This window comes from Rhinatrema bivittatum, chromosome 9, assembly GCF_901001135.1.
Source record: "Rhinatrema bivittatum chromosome 9, aRhiBiv1.1, whole genome shotgun sequence".
Lineage (NCBI taxonomy): Eukaryota > Metazoa > Chordata > Amphibia > Gymnophiona > Rhinatrematidae > Rhinatrema > Rhinatrema bivittatum.
Window position 1 is genome coordinate 112,662,763 of NC_042623.1, and position 10,010 is coordinate 112,672,772.

The window sequence follows — 10,010 nt, forward strand, 5'->3', positions numbered from 1 at the left end:
TGAGACCTTGCTCCTCCAGGTTGCCACTTAGTCCAGAAGATTCCTCTGTATGTGTATTTTGTCAACTAGTCATACATGATTTGCAGAAGTTGGAACAGACATCATAAAGAATGGCAGAATACATCTAAGGATAAAATTGATGTGATGAATACACTTGTAATTCCCAATATGTTATAAAACCGATTGATAAGGGAGGTGCGTGATGATTATGTCAAGATCTCAATATGTTCAAGAAGTTTAGAGACAACTGGCCAATGACATTTTCTCACAGGACAAGCAGGATGGTAGTCCTCACATGTGGGTGGTGTCACTGGATAGACCCATATTTATTTATTTAGAATTTTTTATATACCAACATCCATTTGCACATCATATCGGTTTACAAATAACTTGTACCTTTTAGGCATAGCCTTTACATGGAACAAAAACTATATGAAAAGAGGAACAGTAACTATTAAATAGATACAGCATAACAAATCACAAAGTTCAATGGCATAGAGTAAATACACTGATTAAAATACTGAGTAAGCAAGAGGATATTTACATAAAGTTCGAAAATATAGCGTAAGATACACGACTTGAGGAGTGTCAGATCATGTGGGAAAATAGCAAATTATACAAAGTTATTCGGTAAATATACTACACAAATTTCAGGGATTCGTCACAAGGTGGGTAGAGTTAGACAGATAGGCCTGTAGGAACAGCCAGGTTTTTAGTTTGTTTTTTTAATTTAGGTGTGGATGATTCGGTGCGTAAGTCTGGAGGCAAGGAGTTCCAAAGGGTAGGGCCAGCCAGAGAAAAAAGCTCTGTTCATTGTGGAGATAAGTTTAGTAGATTTGATCGAAGGAGTGCGGAGTGTTCCTTGAAGGACGGGACGAGTTGGTCTTGTGGAGGTGCGCAGAAGGAGAGGAGGGCTGATCCAGTGGGAGTTTTCATTTATGATGCTTTTATGAATGAGGGATAATGCTTTGAATAGGATTCGCGATTGTATTGGTAGCCAATGTAGCTCAATAAGAGTTGGTGTAACGTTGTCTCTTTTTTTAGAATTTGTAAGGAATACGTGCTGAGGCATTCTGTAGGAGTTGTATAGGTGGCAGGGAGGCCAAGAAGGAGAGCATTACAGTAGTCTATTTTGGAGAAAATAATAGACTGTAGTACTGTGCGAAAGTCGGTGAAATATAGTAGGGGGTCTGAGTTTTTTAATTGTTTGTAACTTGAAGTAGCAGTCACTTAGGATAGATTTAATAAAGGGTTTAAGGGTGAGTTGGTTGTCAATAAGAACACCCAGGCTGCGGGTGTGGGAGGGGAAGGTAGTGGATGAGTAAGAGAGGGGAATAGAGGGTGATGGACGTTTGGTGGAGATGATGAGGAGTTCAGTTTTTTTAGGGTTGAGAGCAAGGTGCATGTCGGTGAGTAATTGGTTGATAGAGGTGAGGCATGATTCCCAGTTTTGGAGAGCGGTTTGGAGGGAGTCGGTAAAGGGGAAAAGAATTTGAACATCATCTGCGTAGATGAAGTGTTTGATACCAAGGTTGGTGAGGAGAGTGGTGAGGGGAAGCATGTAAATGTTAAATAGCGTGGAGGAGAGAGAGGAACCTTGGGGAACACCCTGATCAAGACTAATCAGGTCGGATTAATCCAGGAGAGTGCAGTTCCAGAAATTCCAGTACTGCTGAGGATGTTGATAAGGATAATGTGATTAACAGTGTCGAAAGCTGCAGAAATGTCCAACATGGCAAGAAGATAGGAATACCAGTGTCAATTCCTTTGATTATGGTGTCAGTTAGGGATAGTAGTAAGGTTTCAGTATTCAGATGTTTCCGGAAACCATATTGTGTGGAGGGAAGAATATTGTGTTGTTCGAGGTAGTCAGATAGGCGAGAATTGACTAGTTTTTCTAGGATTTTAGATAAGAAAGGGAGATTGGAGATAGGGTAGAGGGATCAAGACTGGTTTTTTTGAGGATGGGTTTAACCACAGCTTGTTTTAGTATGTTGGGCACCGTGCCTTGTTCCAAGGAACGGTTGCAAATGTTAGAAAGAGGTTTAGCAATTACTTTGGGAATAGATAGAAGACGTTTGGTGGGGATAGTTTCAGAGGGGTGGGAAGAGGGTCTCATCTTTCTTAAGATGTTTTCTATTTCCAGGGACGAGGATGAATCAAAAGTTGAGAGAGTAGCTGAGAGGTTGAAGGTGGGAAAGTATCACGTTGTTAGTGTTAAGAGAGAATTGTGCGGTGAGGGAGGAGACTTTGTTTTGAAAGAAGTGTGCTAATTCATTGCAGCGATTTTTTTGAGGTGGGTGTTTGTGGTTGAGTTGGGGTGGAGCTGGTGAGGCTAGCGATCATAGTAAAGAGAGCCTTGGGATTGTATTGGAAGCTATGTATCTTTTTGGCATAATATTCTCATTTAGTCAGAAGAATGGCTTTCCTGTATTCGTGCATGAGTTGATAGTAGGTAGTTTTGGTTGCTGGGGAGGGATGTTTGCGCCAGCGCCTTTCTGAGGTTCTGAGGAGGGTTTTGAGATTCTTACGTTCAGGTGAAAACCAAGCTTTTTTATTTGGATGGGCGGGTTTAATGGTTTTCGAAGCAATGGGGCAGAGTTTGTTTGCTATGTTAAGGGTGATATCAATCCAGGAGGAAAAGGCGTTGTCGGCTGATGAGAGGTCAAGTTGTATAGAGATGTCTGAGCATGCTGTTGTGAGGGTATCTAAGGTGCAAGTTTTGCGGTATTTGAAGGATTGTGGCTGGGTTGAAGGGGAAGGGGTAGACTGTTGTAGTGAGAGGGTGGTTTGAATGATGGAGTGGTCAGACCATGGTACAACAAGACATGATGGGGAGTTGATAGTATTGATGGGGGAGTTAGTGAAAATGAGGTCCAAGGTATGGCCGGCCTTATGGGTGGGGAAATGTATGATTTGTGTAAAGCCCATTGCTTCGAGAGAGGAAATGAAAGCTTCACAAGCTGGGGATTGCGGGATAACATCAACATGTAGGTTAAAATCGCCAAGGAGGATAGTGGGTAGGTCTGGAGAGAGTGTATCGGCATAGAATTCGATAAGCGGGGAGGAGTCATTCTCTAGCAGACCATATCACAGAAACCTTTCTGTCAAAGTTTCTAGAACTTTTGACTGGCACACTGAGCATGCCCAGCATGACATGATTCCTGCAGCCACAGTGGTCTCCATTCAGTCTCTTTTTTTCTGCGCTGCAGTTTGCCTCGCGGTTAGGAGCTCTGTGAGAATTCTCACACAAATTTCCTCACGGAAAAATCTTAAAATTTACTTCAGAAAAAGATTCCCTCATAGGGGTCCCCCATCGGGATATTTTTCCATTGGTTTGTGAGTAAAAATCACTATTCCCGGTCGATTCCCGCTCTCACCTTTTTCGGTGTCCGGAGGCCGTCGACTGTTTTCAGGGCCTCAACCTCTGTCATTATGTCAACAGGTTTCAGAAAATATCCGGAGTGCTCCCAAACCATGTCAATCACCGACCTGCACGATGTCTGTGTGCTGTGCCTCGGCTCATCACATGACGTGTCTAACTGCCCAACTTGTGCCCAGATGACCCCGAAGGGTAGGCGGGCTCACCTCGACAAGATGGAGTCTCTGTTCAAAATCAAGTTGACTCCATTGATGTCCACCCAATCGTTACCGGCAGGAGTATCAAAAAAATTAGTTATCAAACCTCGCCGGGAGCACCAGAGCAGCGGTGACCATCCATCACAGACTCCGTTCAAGGCATCTACATCATCTACCTCGGTACTGGAGAAAGACCGGACCGAGCACTGAGGGAAGCACTGGCACCAACGTGAGTCGTCTCCCGGTGCCGGCACCAACCCCGCATCGGCTTCGATGGCTATCGAGCCGATTGCGAGGAAGATGCAGGTAGAGGAGCCTTCAACTCCCCCCTCTACCCAAGAAACCAAGGCGATCCCCACTGATATCGGTGCCAGGTACTAGGACCCCACAAGTTCCTGTGGAGGTGCCAGTAATGCCTAGCCTGCCACCCCCTGTAGCTGCGATATCTACACCAGCTTTCAGGGAGGAACTGGACGGTTTCATCTGCCAGGCAGTGCTCGATGCTCTCTGAAACTTAAAAGCCATCAATGCTGGCCCCCATACTGGCACCGACACTGGAGCCATCGATATTTGCACTGTTGCTAACCAGGCTGGATACACTCATCGATGCCCTTCCAACACAACCCGGGCCATCGATGCCAAAGCAACCTGCAAAACCTCTGAAATCCCCGATTCCCATTCCAGGGTCCTCAGACGACGAAGGCATGGATTCCAGTCCTCTGTCTCCGATGGCTGGACCATCATGGCTCTCGGGATCAAGAGGCCCTCGTTTTCCATCAATGTCTCCGGTGCCACCGAATCCCGCATCGGTGCCACCGCGTAATCCATCGAGGCCATCGAAGGATCCATCGGTGCGAACCTGTCCTCCTCTACCAATCTTCTTCCCTCCTTCAGGATCTCGACAGGAGACCTTTTCTGACACATGGGAAGATGTTGACACCAACACATCTACGAAGGATATCTTATCAGAACCATCTCCAGAGGAAAGGAGAAAATCTCCTCCAGAAGATCTCTCCTTTGCCAATTTTGTTAGGGAAATGTCAGAGACAATTCCCTTTGAACTTATTACAGAGGAGGACACACGCCACAAAACATTAGAGGTTCTCCAATTTGTGGATGCACCGAAACAAGTAATGGCTATCCTAGTACACGAAGTGCTAGTAGATCTGCAGCATCATCTCTGGGAGCATCCTTGTGCTGTGCAGCCTGTGAATAAGAGGACAGATGCCACTTATCTCGTCCAACATATTCCTAGATTCCAAAAACCACAACTGCCCCATCAATCGGTGGTAGTTGAATCTGCACAAAAGAAGGCCAGAAGACTGCAACCACACTCTTCAACACCTCCTGGCAAGAACCAAAATTTTCTTGACATCTTGGGTCGCAAGATGTTTCAAGATTCTATGCTAGTGTCCCGCATAGCTGCATACCAACTTAACATGACACAGTATCAAAGGAATCTCTGGAAGCAGTTTCAAGAAATAACTGACTCTCTTCCCCAACAGCAGCAAGATAATCTCAACGCCATACTACATAAAGGACTTGAGGCTGGTAAACATGAGGTCCGTGCTGCTTATCATATGTCAGCAACAAGAATCAACGCCAGGAGGTGGGCCTAGCTAAAATCCTCTGATCCTGAGACCTGAAGTCCAAGACAAACTTGCCGATTTACCATGTACCGGTGAAAACCTATTCAGCAACAAGATATAAGACGCAGTGGCTCAATTAAAAGAACATAATGAGACCCTGCGGCAATTATCAACAGTGACTTCCGAGGCCCCTTCTTCTGTAAGAAGATCCACTAGAAGGGACCCTAGAAAACAATTTTATCACCCACGCAGATACTACCCACCTGCATCTCGCGTGAGACCTACTAGGCCATCTCAGAGAACAAATCCTCAACAGCCCAAAACATCCAGGCCTCAGCCACCACCACAAACAGGCCAGACCTCTGGTTTTTGAAACATACTCAGAGAACAGCAGTCACTCCACAAATCTAAAACCAGATTTGCCAGTAGGAGGTCGAATTCTCCACTTCATACCCAACTGGCTCAACATTACCACTGCCCAATGGGTTATATCCATCAAAACCCAGGGATACCATCTAAACTTTCTCATGGTACCCCCTGACTTACCACCCAATCCTCTGTGGATGCAAAGAGATCACACAAGTCTTCTAGAGTCAGAGCTGTCTTCCCTTCTGGGTGTAAGGGCTGTGGAACCTGTTCCCTGGGCACAGCAGGGCAGAGGGTTCTACTCCCGCTATTTCCTCATTCCAAAGAAAACAGGCAGCCTCCGCAATCTCAACAAATTTCTACGAAAAGAAAAATTCAGATGGTGTTCTTGGGCACCATGCTTCCCCTTCTGCAAAAAGGAGATTGGCTCTGTTCTCTGGATTTTCAAGATGCTTACGCTCACATTCCAATATTCCCACCTCACCGCAAGTACCTGCGCTTCCTAGTGAGGCATCAACACTTTCAGTACTGGGTCCTGCCTTTCGGACTTGCTCACTATCAATCTACTGCACTCGGGATTTCTCATCAACTACCAAAATTCCCACCTGACTCCATCTCACCTCCTGACTTTCATCGGAGCAGATGTGGACACCACAGTGGCGAAGGCCTTCCTGCCCAACAACCGAGCAGAGACACTCTCCCGACTAGCTGTATCTCTGCACACAAAGAAAACAACCTCAGCCCATCAATTCCTAATGTGGCTGGGCCACGTGGCTTCCACGATCCACGTCACTCCTATGGCTAGGCTGGCCATGAGAATAACTCAATGGACGTTGAAATCTCAGTGGCTCCAAGCCACTCAACTGCTCTCATCCCAGATCCCAGTAACCCACCAGTTACGTTTATCGCTTCTCTGGTGGACGAACAAAGACAACTTGCTAACAGGTCTGCCTTTTCAGCAACCAGTTCCACAGATAACTTTGACCACAGACTCATCCACCTTGGGTTGGGGAGCTCATGTGAACAATCTGCAAGCTCAAGATACTTGGACATGACTCGAAGCAACGTTTCAGATCAACTTCCTAGAGTTTCGAGCTATACGTTATGCTCTCTATGCGTTCAAGGACTGCCTTTCACACAAGACTGTTCTCATACAAACAGACAACACAGTTGCAATGTGGTACTTAATTATTTTATTTATTTAAAATTTTTTCTATACCGTTAAGTTATTTACCATCATAACGGTTTACAAAGAGGCACATATAATAATACATAGTTAGTACTTTACAAAAAGGTGCCAGTAGGGTCCGGTAACATAAAATTGTTTAAAGACATTGGGGCGGATTTTCATACTCCGCGAATAGGCCTACTTTTGTTTGCGATCCAGGCGCAAACAAAAGTACGCTGGATTTTAGTAGATACGCGCAGAGCCGCGCGTATCTGCTAAAAACCTGGATCGGTGCGCGCAAGGCTATCGATTTTGTATAGCCGGCGCGCGCCGAGCCGCGCAGCCTACCCCCGTTCCCTCCGAGGCCGCTCCGAAATCGGAGCGGCCTCGGAGGGAACTTCCTTTTGCCCTCCCCTCACCTTCCCCTCCCTTCCCCTACCTAACCCACCCACCCGGCCCTGTCTAAGCCCCCACCTTACCTTTGTCGGGGGATTTACGCCTCCCAGAGGGAGGCGTAAATCCCCGCGCGCCAGCAGGCCTCTTGCGCGCTGTGCCGCGACCTGGGGGCGGGTACGGAGGGCGCGGCCATGCCCCCGGACCGCCCCGGGCCGTAGCTACGCCCCCATACCCGCCCCCAAAACGCTGCCGACACGCCCCGAAAACGCCGCGACGACCGGGACCACCCCCGACACGCCCCCGACACGCCCCCCTCGGAGAACCCCGGGACTTACGCGAGTCCCGGGGCTCTGCGCGCACCGGTAGGCCTATGTAAAATAGGCGCACCGGCGCGCAGGGCCCTGCTCACGTAAATCCGGGCGGATTTACGCGAGCAGGGCTCTTAAAATCCGCCCCTAATTGATTAATGATATATATTGCCTATTGATACATGTCTCATGGGTGAGGCTCATGTGATTCATACTAAACTTTTCATTTGCTTTACGATTATCAGTGTAATAAAAATAATTTCCAAGTAGGCACCTGGAGATTATGCGTTGGGTGCTTGCTGCCAGCTGTACCTTACCTATTTTCACTGTTCTCTTTGTGTTCTGTTGAAAAGCCAGGTTTTCAGATTTATTTTAAAAAGTTTGAAATTTCTCTGTAGTCTTAGTTCTAAAGGCATAGTGTTCCATAAAATGGGACCCGCCAGTGATAGTGCTCGCTCCCTTGCCTAAGTTAGTCTTGCCGTTTTTACTGACGGAATAGTTAAGAGTTTTGTTTGCTGATCTTAAATTTCTATGTGGTACATGTACTTGTAGTACTGTGTTCAGCCATTCTGCTTTTTGTCATGGATCAGTTTGTATATGGTGCACAGTGCTTTGAATTGAACTCTTTGCTTGATTGGTAGCCAATGTAGTTCCGCTAGTGTATCTGTAATGTGATCCCTTTTAGTTTTGCCTGTGAGAACACTAGCTGCAGAGTTTTGCAATATTTGCAGTGGTCTTATTGAAGTATAAGGTAATCCTAGCAACAGTGCGTTGCAGTAATCGGTGCTCGCAAATATTAGTGCTTGAAGTACTGTGTGAAAGTTTGATAATGTCAGCATTGGTTTTAGTTTCCTAAGTACCATTAGTTTGGCATACCCTTCTTTAACTTTTAGTGATATGTGCTGTTTGAGGTTTAGTTCTGTGTCTATTATCACGCCGAGGTTGCGCACTTTCTCGGCTAAATCGATTTTTTTTTTTATCGCTTTTGAGTTTTGTTTTTTTTTTGTCAAAATACTTTTTTATTAACAGGGAAAACAGAATACAGAAATATCAAACCCTCCACCTGGGTCACAGAATATACTGTTGAACCTTTACAACCATAGTAAAAAAAAACAAGAAACAGGTCTCACATTGCCGTCAAACCCTGATTTTTCCATTTACTACCAAAACCCCTCCCCCCTGCCCGCCCCCCCAGAACACCACAAGCACACCACATTCCACCATCATTCACACCCTAACCTCCCTGCCCCCCCCCCCCCCCTCCTTGGAGGACCAGTGCAGCCCGTCCTGAAGAACCTTAGGGAAGGCATTGAAGCAAGTAGCCCAGCAGGTACAGTAGACTTTGTCCAGTTGTTTCTTGCCAGCCAAATAGTCCAATCTTTCCAATTGTTCTATGGAAGCCATCCTGCCAAACCAGGCATCGACCGAGGGAATTGTCAACAGCTTTGTCCAGATGGCCAGGATAGTTCGACAGGCCAACATGATGGCCACACGCTCAAATTTAGCCTTCGAGTGGCTACCAGGCAAAAGTCTGGGCGAGACACTAGGTAGCAACATTCAACAGTCAGCATTAAGGGAAGCTCCAGTACAGGCACCCGCCAAAAGGACTGGAGTAATGGACAGTCAACAATTCGGTGGAGCAGAGTGCCATCCGCAGTACCACATTTAATACAAGAGGGTGAAGTAGCCAGCCGCATTTTAAACTGGCGAACATCGTCGTAATAAAGGCAGTGCAGAATTTTAAATTGTACTTCCCGGAGTCCAAGATCAGGCAGTATTTGGTGGAAGTCCTTAAAACAAGCCATTATCTGCCTCCCTGTAACAGGAGAAGCCAACATTGTAGACCACCGGGTAGCCAGGCGGGGCCGCAGGATCAGTGGGGCAGAGCCTCTGTCCCAACTTCTTCCAACCCGTAATGGTATTTGTCAGGCAGGCGGTATCAAAAATGGCATTTGCGAATTTTACCTCAGCCTCCAGTGCAGTAGGTGTCCAAGCGAAGGAATGCAAGTAATATCGAGCTTGGAGAAAGGCGTAGAATTGTTTGGGCGGCAATTGAAAAGTTCTTGCCAATGTAGCAAAGTCCAGCAATATTCGAGACTCAGGATCATACAAGTGAAAGGCAAACACCCCCTTCTCTGCCCAAGAGTGAAACACCGAGCTACTGTCTCGGCCCAGCAGAAATTCTATATTCTTCATAAAGGGGATAAGCAGGGACCAAACTCCTGACAAGCTACTCAGCCTGCGCAGCCATCGCCAGGCTCATATACAGGGGTAGAGCAACACTCTGGGGTAGCTCACAGTGCGGCGCTGTTCCACTCACAATTGAATAAGATTCAGAGGGGAGCCAGGGGTTGACATGTGGTCCAACATCCCCGCATCGCAATAGTGATAAGACCCCGTAAGTCATTCTCCTACAAACCGATGTTGGCAGGCTACATTATATGTCATAAGCCCCCCACGCTCCCGAGAGTGCTCCATTGCCATATAAGCAAGTCGCACACGTTTCCCCCGCCATAAAAATTGTATGCTGGAGAGCAAGCATCGAATATCCCTCACCGTCAACTAATGAGACCATGTGCAGGAGATAGAGAAGTTTGGGCACCA